Source organism: Lepeophtheirus salmonis, chromosome 2, assembly GCF_016086655.4.
Source record: "Lepeophtheirus salmonis chromosome 2, UVic_Lsal_1.4, whole genome shotgun sequence".
NCBI lineage: Eukaryota > Metazoa > Arthropoda > Copepoda > Siphonostomatoida > Caligidae > Lepeophtheirus > Lepeophtheirus salmonis.
In genome coordinates this window covers 15996562-16009052 of record NC_052132.2, presented here as the reverse complement: position 1 = coordinate 16009052, position 12491 = coordinate 15996562, and positions in this window count along the sequence as shown.

Sequence of the window (12491 nt, the reverse complement as noted above, 5' to 3'; positions counted from 1 at the left end):
GGTTTCTTTCAATACTCGTGTCAGTGGCCTCTCCACACTCAAAAGGCCCTTTTCACCTACTGCTTGATAGCTCTCTTGACAGTCTGGTGTGAAACCCCGAGATCTCTTGCATGGGTCCTCATGGACCTGAGGGGATTGATTTGGCCTATTTTCCGTAACTTCTCTGACTCCAGTTTGGCCATTTTGACAGAGCCCTTTTTCATCTTCAACGTTTCGGACTTTCTGCCGGTGTAGACGGTGGTCCTGGAGACGCCCAACTGCTTGGAGTGCGCAAATGGAAATTCGTTGATCACACTCATGTATCATTTCTCGAGTTATACGCAAGCTAGAGATCTCAAGTTTTTTTTTTTTTTGTAACTAAGTGTTTATGGTTTAATAGATCGAAATATGAATAAGCTTTTATTGGACCAACGAGTATGGATACGGCTTCAATTAAGATTCCTGGATCAGATGAAGTAAATGTAATACTATAATGAATACCCATACTTAATCAGTGCAACTCCGTCTGACCAATTAAAGGAACTAATAAAAGAGTGAACTTCCTTTTCTATTATATACAATTACGGATTGGACATTTGGGCGTGCTTATACTAGAGGGAAATTGACCTTGAGGATTTGTTACGGAGTTATTATTGTAAGCCATAGTTGGACTGAGAGTGGAATTGGGGATTGACATAGGAGTAATTTTTACCAATGTCATTGCTTATTTCATTCTCCCCCACCTCTCTTTCCACAGCTGCTGAAATGGCATGACTAAGCATCTTTTCAACTGTCCGGTCTGCAATGTGGATTTTCGTTTTCTTTTTTAAATTCCTAAATGCTACCGCTTAGCATCACTCCATTGAGGATTTGTTGCAGTGTTATTTAATGTAAGTCCTTGTGGACTCAGGGTAGAACTGAGAATCGACATTCTTATATTTCATGCCTATATTGTTGGTGGGAACAATGTGGGAGTTTCTGTTTATATCACAGCAAATCTAATGAAATGTTAGGTCAGCCATGCTTCTCTTTTACCAAAACATTTTTTTATGTTCCTTTAAATTGTCAAGATGATCACGTGGATAGTATATTTTTTTAACATACCGAATGACCATATTATTTTAATTTATGCTCATAGCCCAGGACTTGAAGAAAAAAAGTCATAAAATTAATAATTTTAGAATTATTTATTTCAAAAATCTATATAACTAATAACAAAAAAATTAATTTTTGTGTGAAAAAAAAAATCAAAAATTCATAACTGTTCACAAAAAAATCAAAAATTAACAGCTGTTCACAAAAAATTCAAAAATCCATAGTTATTCACAGAAATGTTCAAAAACCATTGCTGTTCACAAAAAATTAATATTTTTGAAAATAATTTGAAAAAATTAAATTTCTTAGAAAATAACTTTAAAAAACTAAATTTCCCAGAAAATAACTGAAACAAATGAAATTTCAAATATGAAATTTTTGTAAATTTTTTTTGAAAATAATTTTAAAAAATTAAATTTTAAATATTAAATTTTTGTAAATATTAAACTTTAAATATTTTTTGTAAATATTTAACTTTTTTGTAAATATTAAATTTTTGTAATTTTTGAAAAAAATTTAAAAAATCTACAGCTATTCCCAAAAAAATTACCATTTTAGGAAAAAAATCAAAAATTCACAGCTGTTCAAAAAAATGGAAAAAAAGGACGAAAATCCATAGTTATACGCAAATACCTGATGACAGAAAATTAAATTTTTGATAAAAAAATTGAAGAATTTAATTTTTTTTATTGGAGGGGGGTCTACAGCACCTCCAGCCCACCCCCTACAAACACCTCTGGTTAAGCAGCTTTCTATATGTTGTTACTATTTTTTTGAAACGCATTTGTATATGAAAATCGTTACCCAATTTCCAATGCTATTAGCTAATCATTTCATTTTCCCCCTCATATCATTAATTATGATACAACAGACGTATGTCTGTCGCATCACATTCTAACTTCAATTATCCCCACATAAGCAAGAATAACAACAAAGTAATTACGTAATTAATAATCTTTTTTCTGTGAAAAACTGTTGCTTTCATAAGGAAGCCCTTTAGCATTATGTAATTGCATAAATGTATGTTTAAGCACAAGTTCACTCTGTTTTTAGTAAGAACGGAGAGAGGAATTACTCCGATGTCGATCCTCAATTCTACTCCGAGTCCGACTCTGATATCATATTCATGGACAATTCCGCTATAGATTCTTTATTATGTTTAAAGGAATTTCACGAGAAAATAACAAAATTGTTTAATCTTTTTAATACTTAACTTTTTATTAATAAAGAATAGTGGAAAAACACATAAATTTATCAATAATAATTAGTTGTTACTAAATTTTTTTCTTTATTTCAAAAAGTTAATTACTGTCTGTGCTCAGAAGACAATTAATTTCTGATTGGCTCATATTAGGGAGTTTGATGCCCCTCTTTTGTCAAATATTTATAGTCAGCCTCCCTGCCAACTAACAAAATGCTATTTTTAATTATTTTACTGGTTCGTGCCACTTGAGATCAAATGGTCTTGAATTGTCTCTAGTTCATAACTGAGTTTTATATGCTTGCCCTAGGAATTGAATTATGTATAAATCAGTGCTTGAGTCCGGGCTCATGCCCTTTGTAATAGAGACGGGACGGATACTGATGACCCGAACTTGACTCAGAAAATATGGAATCGAGTTCAGTTCTGTTATAAACAATACATACGAAAAAGAAATATTTAATGAAAAAGTTACTCAATAGTTTCAGAGTAAACCACAATGTATGGGTCCTAAAGATGTGGTTATTCCAAGGTTAATAGACATACAATGTTATGCCATCAGGTAATCGGGCTTCCTAGAATTTTCTAATTTTCAAGACAGATAGACGTGACCTCATAGAGTATAACAGTTATACTTTAACAGTGACATTTCTTTTGGATTAACACTCACTCAGATTTAAACAATTTTTACATCTCTAAATATTACAAAAATAAATATGTGAATGAGGTAAAAATCCTGGCGAGTTAAATAAAAATGTGTACGTCAGTAATCAATAACTCTGGTATTAATTATTTTAAAAATCCTATTCACAGAAATTAAAATAAAATTTGAAAAATTTAATTAAATTTCAAATATTAAATTTTCAACTAAGAATGAAGAATTCCTTTGTTTTATTTTTTTAAGGAGGAGGGCTACAGCCCCTTCAGCTTTCCTTTTGCAACCGCCCTTGGCATCACACATGGTTTAAAAGTTCATTCTTTGCCCAATTATTAAAGGTATGAATCTTGATATATCCAGTGGATATAGTCCACTAATTTTACTATTTTACCACTTTTTTATTTATATTTGTGAAATAAAGATTGGGAGCTATAATCAAGATCTCTTTTACGTCGTTACCTTTATTAGATCACAAAAAATTAAATTAAAATGTAAATTAAAAAAAAAAAAAGAGTAAATGTTGGTAGTCTGCAAAATATTAACAACATCTTCTAACCAGGAAGATATACAATATTTATACGACTGCGAATATTTATTTATTAAGCAATGTGTAGGGATGTGAAGCCTGGCTAAATTGCGGTAAGCATAATTTTTTTTAAAAGATGTATGTTAGGATGAGCAAAATATGAATGCTCCTATTAATTGTGTCTCCCAATTAATTGATTATTATAACGTATCAGTAAGCAAGGATAAATATAGTTAAAAGTGGTCTCTGCCAAAGGATATTTAGTCTCTGAAAGTTATTATATTTATGTGATATTCCCACTGACGTAATTGTTACACTCACTGGAATTATGCTAATATTTTTCAAATGTAAAAAATGTATTTCAACATATTAGTGTTCTTTTCCTATTTTTTTAAATTATAAAGTACTACTTCCAGGCAAGAAGAACGTGGGCGGAATATATGTTGACCTCTTTCAAAAGATAATTTTTTTTCTCAGGGTTACTATGTCTTTTTGGACATTATATCAGACGTGAAACCAAGATTTTAACATCTTATCCGTTTTGGTTCAGTTATATTTACACATGTAAAATGTAATGGAAACCCCCAAAGGAGTGAAATGTCTCCTGGCAACTTTTTAAAATAATTAATACCAGAGTTATTGATTACTGACGTACACATTTTTATTTAACTCGCCAGGATTTTTACCTCATTCACATATCTATTTTTGTATTTTTGTAGAAAATTCGGCCCCAGGAAATGATATTAAATACAAAAAGGGATGCAGCTACATTATACGCAGATTGCGTCGTACCCAAAGTTCCAACAGGGTCTGAAAGCTCGTATAAAGGGGTCTCAGTTTAAAATGTATTGGTGTAGGAAGGGGGGCTTGGTATAGTAAAGTTTGGGAAACCCTGCATTAAGAAATATATTTGTTATCATAATATAGGGCCCCGACAAGCTTAGTAGCGGACCTGGATCCATAACCTACCCCATCCCTTCCCTCTTTTATTTACAGCATCTGGTGCCTAAAACCACTTTTTCAGATCCATACGATGCCTTTAGCTATTTGGAACTCAGATACTTCTGTATCATCTTGGCAATGTAAAAAATCATTGGAGAACAATGCAATTGCAATTGCAAAAAAAAAAAAAAAAAACTCAGAAAATTCACTTATTGATTAAGGTTAATATATTTTTTTATAATATAAGTCTATTGTATTTTCTTTATACATTCTTTATATGAAAAAAGAACAAGAACCGAGACCGATAAGCAATATATTGCAGTCTCGGTTCCGTTTTTAGCGGTTTAAGAACCGGAACCGCTCGACCGATAAGGACACAACCTTGTATATTATATATTAACAATACCCATTTTCCATACTATCATTTTAAATTGAATTATAATATGCAATCGCATATATCAATCAATTTAATATCATTTTTTGGCCAATTGTCCAAGAACCTGCAAGTTTAAATAATCTTTCTATGTTATTTCTCCCCTTCCTTTATTTTTTGAATTTTTCTGAGCAACGTCGTCTAGTCTAGCTATTTTAGTGATTTGTAATTTTAAATTTGTCTCCAAAAATGAGCTCAAATAAGTAATATTACCCATAATTATAATTGTGAAATGGTATAACCGATAATAACCGATACTTTTTTTTTTTTTAAAACCGATTCTACTACATCGGTACAATCCCTTCTGTTTTTTTCTCGTTGTCAACTGTTAATTATCATTTATATATTAATCAATAAGTATTATATACATTAATTTTATAATATGATCAATATAAGAGTTAGTGACCGAGTATAAAATGACCTGAATTCTAATCGAAGGCCTTAATTTATATAAAAATCCAAATTCTATGTAGCAAATAGTGTTTGATATTTTGAATTTTCCTAGTTCCAGATTGATATTGTGTATAGAAAAATTGGATTATATAATTTCAAATCTTTTTTTTTCAGATTTAAGCGTGATGAAAAATACATTCCTATAAATCACTTTCAACGAACAAAAATAAAAACATTGAAAGTAAATAAAGACATTTATATATTTCATTTAGTTCCACTACACTAATGATATTTAAGAATAAATTGATTAGTTTTTGTTGCTTATTTGTCTTAGCTTTTAAAGATATACTTGAGTGAGTTTATTTGCCAAATATTTAGATTACATTCAAGTTAAATGATAAACCTTTAATAACCATGAATATCTTTTATTCCTGCCTGTATACAATGCATACCATGAAAATGTACTTGTTTATAAAAACTTAAAATCTAATGAATTAAACAGGGGATTCCGCATTTTGTACAAATGAATTCAAGCCAAAAAAGGGATTTATATTTGAGAGTAGAATCCAAACCTGATCTCAGTTTTTCTCTCAGTCATTTGAATTTTGAAATATCTAGGATTATAGTAATTCGGGACGATTTTCGTTCAGGGTCATTTTTTCCTTAGAACCATCCCAAATTAAAAGTAAGATTAATAAAACTAATAAAATTGTTTTTATTGTTTCTATATCTTGTTCTGAACTCTATATATTTCCATTTTTAGTCTAAAAAATGATGAAAAACGACACTGTTCTTTAGACCCTTATAACTTATTCATAATACATAGTGATGAGGAATATAATTATGCAAAAATATTCAATGTATAAATTAAAAAAAAGATTTATTTAGAAAAATTCATCTCCCAAGGATATTTGTTCCATTTAGTATTTTTTAGTTGATCCCATTTTGAAATATTAAAATTACCTACTCATCGTGAATGGATCGTTTTATTGTTTCAATCCTGGTATCTCATTCCCAAGGAAGGAGTCCCCTCTACTCCCTTATGAGGTCTGGCAGTTTTCCTTGGACAAATTCTCCTCCAGGCGTCCCTCATGGAATTCGGAATCCAAATTTGTATATCTCTTGAAATAGATGATCAATTTAGAAGTATCTTCCTTCAGTTAGCTCTCGATCTTCCCTTTATGAGGCATGAAGTTATGAAAATGGGATTGAAATTGGGAAAAATATGATGATGTGATGTTTACTATTTGCTAGTTCATCCCCATGCTTGTATATATATATTTTTTAAATTATACATTTTAAATATTCTCTATAATATATCTGAAAAATTTCCTAGTTTTCACTTTTAATTTATAAAACACTTTTCAACTATGAGTCTTTGATCAACAACCATGAAATGGCTTCTCTGACATATTTCGTAATTTGGAAGCTTATGTAACTTAAATTAGAGAAGAATCTTCCTCGTACTAATTGTATAATGATATACGGTGACATTTGAAGAGTAAATGTATGATGAGAATTATTCTCTAAGGATTCTCTTCAAGTTGTATCCATACAATCTTTAAGTACAGTTTATTCTATATTACGAGCTTTAGTAGTCGTTAAAACATATATACACGATAAAAAAATACATTTACTAACATTTACTGAAAGTATATTAACAATCTGTATAGTCAAAAGAAGCTGAATGGTTCGCAAATCAGTGTAGAATATGCTTGACCTTTTGGGAAGAATAACTAAAGTGATCAATCTACAATATGATTCATTTCCAAATTGAAAAGTTGTACTTCCCATAGCTATAAGTTGCTCGTTAACAAAGTATCTTGCAGTCTGATGTATTACTACAGAAGGAATAAGTTTATCCTTAATCACTTGAATTTTATGAGTTTGTCATTTATTCAAAAGGTTAACAAAATTGAATTACATGAGAACATATATTCATTTGTATAAGGTGATGACTATTCGGACCTTTTGTTTCACTATTCACTAAATATGGCATTTAGAGGTAGCTCTCTCAACTATATTTTTAAAGTTTTATTGTGTTTGAAACATTAATATACTGACTTACTTATGGATTACCCGGAGTCATGAGAAAATATCAGAAGGTTTTTTTCCCAAAAGACAAACACTAAGAGATGGGTACAAATTCAGAAGAATACAAATCAAACAGTTTATAAATAGACTCTGCGTCCCACTAACATAAAAATGAACTGGGTTTTCTCTTACTTTTTATTTGTACTTTGATCTCCTGCATTCAAATTATTTATAATTAAGCACTCAAAAAAACTAAGGAGAAACAATATTTTTTAATGTTAAATTAATATTAAATTTGGATGGTTGAATTAAGGATGAAGGAAGAAACTAACATAAATACATTTTTTTAAGTGGAATATGGAACTCTTGCAGAAATCAAATATATATTTTTTTCAAAATTTCGTACAATCTTTCATCCTCAAATTGGGCCCCAAAGATATGCCTCTCAAAACATAAAAACATTGTTTTCCCTTAGTTTTAAATTAATTATACCATCAAATTCAAGCACCTCACTCCGAAAAACATATAATTTAATGCCAAAATTGTACTTTTATCATAAATATGACCTCTAAAATGAGTGATTATAGTTTTTCAATATGCGAGTGCTATCTAGTACTTAAGATTTTAAAAAGGGTCATATTTCAATAAACGGTTGGCCAATTTTAAAATTTTTTTAGGTGATCATATTTAATGATACTCTATGCAGGAGTGCAATTAAAATAAATTTTCATCGTTGTGGGTATAAAATGGTTTGAAAATTTGTTGAAATATAATGGAACTACAGTCTTTTTAATTTACTTACTCTTGTCACGTAGATTTACTAAGTATGACTACTGTTATTTTTTTGTTTGATCCTAATTTAGTATTCAGTCGAGTCTTAGGACCGATCCTAAAAGTTTTTTCGGACGGGTCCTTAACAGTAATGTCTTGTGCGTTTACTCATGAATGACAAATGAGTGTTTGCTTCTCGGAAGTTATAAGTGTAAGTCCTTGTTTGGACTCGGAGTAGACTTAAGGATCGACATCGCAATCATTCCTGCCCATATATCCTTACTATATAGGTTTTTTCCTTCTTCTTACGGTTGCTTGTAGCGGATCTAATCTTCATGATGGCTATGTTCCTCTCTTCCAGACCCTTAGTCAAATTGTCAGGATAATCACTTTACTTTTCGGTATTTTTTATTTTTACATGCCGGCAGGGCATATTTATTGCATCACAGCGTATACAAAAACTTTAGCTTGATGTTTAATATGTCATTTAAAATACTATTTTATGATTATTGAGTCATTTCTACATATGTAGCAAATTAATTAAAAAATATATTTGTTTTGTCTGAGTACTGTAGGCTTAAGCAATTTTATTCAGAAGCCTTAGTAGCTTAATCTCATTATCTCTTACGTATTCAATCTCTTCTTGATAAATTATATCCATTAATTGTCATGATTTGCAATCCCCCTAAACAAATTTAAAGCTTTTCAACATATGTAATAGGATGAATTATAGATTTCAACTATAACTTATATCTGATTATAGGTATAAGGCTTTTATAAGTGTCCTATAAATTTTATGAAATACAATAACCTATATTTTTTTTAAATAAGTCAAATATGGAAAGAATAACACCTTGAATGAAGAGCAACATAAGTAAAGCACAGACAACAAAGAGTTTGTTTCTTAAAATAAACTAACTGCATGTCTACAGTTTTAGGTACATAGCCCTTCGAATAAAGATAGCAAAATGTTATACCCCGGCACATCAAAACTCATGGGGAGGAAGCAATTAGCAATCTTTCTCGATTTGTTCCCTAAGGATATAATTAGTGATGCTAATTGGGAGCTTTTTGGGCATGTTAAAAAATAAAACGAAAATCAACATGGACACCCTGAGGATTTGAAGAATGTTTTGGAGGAGAGCAGCTTAGCTGTCATGACGTTTCATTAGATCAACTACAATCAGCTGTGACCAGGGAGAAGGAAATTTATAAGCTCCACACTTTTTAGGAGTTGGCACACTGATGAGTGAATTTTCTTTTCCTAAGCTGTTGTCATTATTATTTAACTCATAAGGAGTGAACTTCACTTCCTACTACATACAAGCTATATTTAATATACAGGGTTCGGAAGTCAAACCTGGACTGAATGACTGATTTTAGAAAAATGTCAATAATTTTATTTTTTGATAAATAATTTTGAAATTTTTTTTAACAAAACTTTGATACATGGCCTTTGTGAACATGTCCACTCAATATGGCGACCCTCTAGCAGCAATCATAGCTTATCCATGGCGGCGGAAAGTCTTGCAGGAGTTGATGATGAACTTCTCGGACAAGTTGTTCCGCTCCTTCACAATGGCTGCCTTCAGGAAGTACATGTTCGGGTGAGATGTCCGGTTAGTCTCCCTCTCCAAATTGCCCACACAACAAAGTCCAACGGGTTCAAATCCGACTAAGGTGATGGCCACATGTCCTTGGGCCAAAAATCAGCCATGTTGTCTTTAAAAAAAAGGGAGGCATCTTCTTGCCGTCGGACGCTACGATCCCCAGGACCATTGTTTGGGACGGGTGTTTTGTACGGAACACACCCTTGACCTCCCTCGGTGATCCCCCAAGCCAACGGTCGTTCCGACGGTTGTAGACCTGGTCCACAGTGAAAATCTTCTTGTCAAAGAAAATTTTTACAGTGTATCCATTTGCCTTGATCCACGCACAAACTTTCTTGCACCTCTGCAGTCTCCTGCCCTTCAGAGTGTCCGTCAACAGGTGGCGTGGGTCCTTGTGTAAGAGGACAACACCAAGTTCTCCTTCACACCTCTCCTGATTGTCCCCTCGTCCACATCAAACTCGTTAGAGAGGCGATTCATGGATTTTGTGGGGTCCTCCTTGATCTTCTTCTTCAGGTCCCACAGAAACTCAGAATCCCTTTTCAAGTTGTGTCCCCCACTTCCTTCTTTCCTTGAGAGGTTTTTCCCATACTTTTTCATCTTGGCCACCTTGAAAATTAGGCTCCTGGAGCACTTCACAATGTCCATAATCTCTGCCTCCCCGATTTTTGCATCCAGAAGATCTGAGATCCTCTGCCTTTTTGCTTCTTCCTCACTCATGATAGAATATTTGAGATAGGTGTATTAATGTTTACTTATGCAGAAAGGACAGGAGATTCCGAAAATGCAGGAAAAAATCACCAACCTTTCTATTTTAATTACATAATTAGCATTTATGAACAGCCCACGGTTTTTTTTTCTGACCCCTGCAAACGAAACTGAATTGAACATTTGCGAACTCATTGAAGACGGAAAGTGACCCTGAGGATTTGTTGCAGAGTTATAATTGTAAGTCTTTGTTGGACTCAAAGTAGAATGGGGTATCGAAATCAGAATAATTCTTGCCAATGTCCTTGATATTTTTCTTCTCCCCCTACTCCTTTGTCACTACTGGTTGTAGCTGATCTAATGAAACTTCATATCACCTAACCTGTTCTCCTCCAAGACATTCTTCAAATTCTCAGGGTGACCATGTTAATTTTTGGTTTATTTTTTTAATATGCCTGAAGACTCCGGATTATCACCATTGTACATATCTATTAATAAAAATTGTATGTATTTTGGTCATGTTAAAAAAAAAAAAAAAAAATCTAAATGGACACTTTGATGATGATCCATGTCATTTTTTGTGCAATAATAACAAGTTCAAATAATAGGATTTGATGATCTAACAATTTTTGGAAATAATATGAAACGCAAAACTATTTGAAATGCGTTTGAACTAATTTTAACAGTACACAATGTCGAAATAAAACAAATTTGGATAGTACAATGAACTAAAATCAAATAGGCATCCTTTTTCAAAAGAATAAATAGTAGATAACGGGTGCAGAAATGATTTTTATATATTGCATTAATACCTATGATCAGCGGTAAAAATCTAGTATAGAATGGGCATGTTAAAAAAAAAAGAAGAAAATCAAAATGGACACTTTGATGATGATCCATGTCATTTTTTGTGCAATAATAATAAATTCAAATAATAGGATTTGATGATCTAACTATTTTTGGAAATAATATGAAACGCAAAACTATTTGAAATGCGTTTGAACTAATTTTAACAGTAAACAATGTCGAAATAAAACAAATTTGGATAGTACAATGAACTAAAATCAAATAGGCATCCTTTTTCAAAAGAATAAATAGTAGATAACGGGTGCAGAAATGATTTTTATATATTGCATTAATACCTATGGTCAGTGGTAAAAATCTAGTGTAGAATGGGAATATTAAAAAAAAATGAAAATTAACATGGTCACCCTGAGAATTTGAAGAATGTTTTGGAGGAGAACAGGTTAGGTGATATGAAGTTTAATTAGATCAGCTACAACCAGCAGTGACAAAGGAGTAGGGGGAGAAGAAAAATATCAAGGACATTGGCAAGAATTACTCTGATTTCGATCCCCCATTCTACTCTGAGTCCAACAAAGACTTACAATTATAACTCTGTAACAAATCCGCAGGATAAAGCTCCTATTATGAGCACACATTCATGTTCAATGAGGTTTTGAATATAATTAAATCTACATAGGAGAGGATTTTCATTACTCAGGAATTAAATAATTATGGCAACTACTAAGCAGAACAAAATTAATTCTTCATATTACCCAAGGTGACTATATACAATGTGTGTCAATAAGAAACTTGCAACGCAGTCTGGTTGACGTCAGCTGACAACTTTTTGATGACATCACAACGGACCCAAGTTCAGTGTTACTCGCTACTGATAAGTGTAAATGAATAATTATAGATAAATACAGGAGCCGAAAAGGAGGGTAAAAAAGTTGTGAACATGGATAGATTGATAAGTGTCCTTGATGCATATAATGCAGAAATGTAGGGTCTATATAGATAATTATATAATCTGGACACTTTAAGCCTCACCCCTGATTAGGGATTTCTTTATTACTTTTGAGTCATTTTAGTGATTGGAAAACAAATTGAAGATTATTCTATACTTTAAAAATAATGTGCCTCTCTTTTCTTCATTGTTCTTTCTGCAAAGCATATTCTATTCAGCTATTGCAAATAAATAGTTAATAGGTACTATTAAGTGATTACTTGTTAAAAAGTATAAGTGACTTCTTAACTTCAGTATATTTTATTGGAATAGTTGAATGTCTTTGCAACTTCGAAACTTATTAACTCATGAATCCTCTTCTAAGCATCTAAATTACTCGTTAGCATAT